This window comes from Octodon degus, unplaced genomic scaffold (genome assembly GCF_000260255.1).
Source record: "Octodon degus isolate 3935 unplaced genomic scaffold, OctDeg1.0 scaffold00068, whole genome shotgun sequence".
NCBI classification, from domain to species: domain Eukaryota; kingdom Metazoa; phylum Chordata; class Mammalia; order Rodentia; family Octodontidae; genus Octodon; species Octodon degus.
In genome coordinates, this window is record NW_004524644.1 from 12,008,536 (window position 1) to 12,012,001 (window position 3,466).

The window sequence follows — 3,466 nt, forward strand, 5'->3', positions numbered from 1 at the left end:
AGCATGGCATATGGTGCTGGGGAACAAACCCTGGTCCCTGTGTGTGCCTAAGCAGGTGTTTAGTCTGCTGACTTTTCCCACTGGCTCTATGTATATGCAATTATTGTAAATTTGCCACATAAGTTTTTTCAAGTGTCTTTCAATTACTGTATATTTTACATTATGATTTTTTCAAAATAGTTTCAATCATATTTGCATAACCATAGAGCATGAATGTAGATTCACATATTTACTTTAATTTACTTTTGATATCTCCAACATAATGAAATATATATTATTTTTCTGTTTGAATATTATTCGTTTTGTTACATTTTATTGACCTATGCCCTCATGAATGAGTATTTATGTAAATTTGTACTTTTTGCTGTTATAAACATTTATCATATCTGTAGAAAGAGAAACTGTCTATCAAACTTCATTGTTCAACCTACATATTGATCTACTACAAACAGTCACTCCACAATCCTTGTCCACACTTGCTATAAACTGATCTTTTTTGTGTGTTCTTGTTAACACAAGTTTCCCAAGTACAAGTAAAGTTGATCAATTTGGCACACAATTATTTATGTTTCCAAAGCATTTATATTTTTTTCTCTTTGGTAGAGTGCCTCTTTATCATTGACCATTTTTAAGTGCAAAATTGTCTTTACATATATATATATATTGTATTGATATTTGTAGCTTAATATATTTTACGTAAGACAATGTAGTCCCAAAATGTGGCAAATATTTTATTTCAATCTGTCATTTACCTTTTAATTGTCTCTATTATACTTTGGTAATAAGGACATTTGAAGAAACTTTTAATTTTGATGAAATGAAATTCATCAATACATTTTTGGAAATAATCTTTTTTTTTTCTTAAGCAGATTTTCCCACCAGAAGGTACTTTTTAAAAATATCTCTTCATATATTTTGTTAAAACTCACTTTAAGTATGTATGTTTAAACCATCTGGAATTTTTTTGCATACATGTTTTGACATTGGAATTTTATTTTCACAGCCCTATTTTAGAACTAGTCTTTCCTTCGCTGTCCCTTTTTAAATTACCACATCTGCAAAAAGCCAAATGTCCACAATCCACAAACCTCTTTCTAGATTTTGCTCTGTCTTTGGTGCTGCCAAATCACACTGTTTAAATTACTGTATATTTCAATATGTCTTGATATTTGGTATGATAATTTTTATCCTTGTTTCTTTTTTTTCTTTCTTGGATTGCATATTAAAATTTTATATGAATTTCATAATTAGTTCATTGGCTTCCATGAATAATCACTCAAATGGGGACTTTCATGTCATTTTAATGCAACTTAAACCTCTGTGAGATATTTGTAATATAATAACTATGATTTGCTTTTTACATACTGTAGCCATTTTTGAAATCTTATCAGTGGACTTCTATTATTCTGATATATGTCAGTTACTTCTGTAGCCAGTAGAAGTGTAGCCTCAGGAAACAAAACAAAATAAAATTGATGAACATATAAACAAATAAACCTATGCCTCAGCTCAGTGTTTTCTCTGATGGGAGCACACTGACAACAACAACCGAAAATAATCAAGGAACTTCACAAAATGTTGTTTTCAATGCTACAAGCAAAGCAAAACGGGGCAAGGTGCAGAGGGAATGCACAAGTAGGGATCAAGATTGTAGTTTTACACGGAGTGGTGAGGGAAATCCAGCAGTATTTTAGCAGATACCTAAAGTGTGAAAGCAAACGATGTATGTATTGAAGGGACAACTTTTCTAGAAATGAGGAGCAATGATGTAAATCCTCTGAGGGAAAAAAATACTTGGCTTGTTAAAAGAAATTTGAGACTCTGGTGAGACTTAACAGATCACAAAAAGACAAGAGACACAGGAGATGAGATCAGAACAGAAGTTGTTGGGCAAATTGTGTAAGACTTCTGGAAATTTTAAGTTCCTAGGGTACTGTTTCAAATGAGATGTCAAAAGCTATTTGAACTTACCTTCTTTAAAGAATAACTAGCTATTTTGATAATAATGAAGTAACAGAAAGCAATAGTTAAAAGACAGAGCTGTCTGCAGTTATAGCTACAAGTTAGGCTAAGGCAGGAGGATCACAGAAAATCCAGCTTAGGCAACATGTTGATACCACATCGCAAATTCAGTTAGATCTAATCTAGTAAAAAGAAATAGAACTAGTAAAGCTGCATAGAAGTAGTATCAGTGATTAATTATGCTACCCTGAGTCAGATTAATAGCAAAAGAGTTATGAGAAATTATTTTACTGTAAATAAATTAATAGAATGTCTTAGGTTCTCAAGGAAGGAGGTCAAGGACAACTTTGAGTACATTGGTCTCAGTAGTTCGACCATGTGTTACTGCTACAGAAGACTGCAGGGAACACAACTCAGGGATGAAGAACACCCCTAGAGATACAGGAATGAGATCATTCCACTTTGCTTTTGCTTTATTAAAGTCAAAGCCTAAAGTCTGCTTTTTGAGATTAAATCTGGCTACATTTCATAACACCTGATTCAGTTTGTCAGTTGAATCTTAATTTTTCCTTGGTTGTTGCTCATATTGTGTGTAAATATTTAAAATAATATCCACTGCTTGAACAACACTTACTAATGGCTATTTCTGCAGAGTAATTCATTGAATATTCAAAGCAGCCTTACAAGGATGTTATTATTATTACAACTATTATTAATAATAACCACATTGTACAGATGAAAAAGCAATGAGTAACACTAAGTAGATTTCTCAAGGTCGTCTGGTGGTAAGCAGCATAGGAAAGATTTGAAACTAGGCAATTTAGATCCTGATTTAAGTGATTAATTTTAACTACTGTTCCATATTATTGAGTCTGATGGACTTGAATTTCTTTTTATATCTTTATAGCTCTAATTTCTTTTCCCTGATTCAATGCATTAGTTATAATTATAAAAGAATCATGGGACACGAATTGTCCTTCTTTTGTGAGATGTTTCTTTCAACTTAAGGAAGTGCACTTTTATTTTCAATTCTCAATGATTACTTTAAGTGATTAACTAGTAAAGAATTGTCTGGTTTCTGCACTTACAGGATTAATCAGATGTTTTCTCCTTTTGGCTATTGATGTATCAATGTAATAGTAAGTTGCAGTAGCATGAGTAATAATTGCATCTTAGGATTTAACTTACCAATAACTAAAATATGTTTTGTCATCTTACTGCCTGTGCTGTATTTTTTAGGAGTTTCCCTGGGTTTTAGAGTCATATAACTAATGTAGACTTTCATTGTTCTCTGTTCTTATTCTGAAAGGTTTGCATCAACTTATCCCCAAATTAGTCCTGGTCTATTGCCACATAAAATGGTGACTTTTGGACACATATTTATTTAAAGTTTCTCTTGAAATTCTCAATTTCCCTTGGAATAATTTTCTTTTCTTTATAATTTACGAGAATTCTTTTTTTTTTTTTCAGAACCAGGGATTGAACTCAGGCCCTTGCTCTTGCC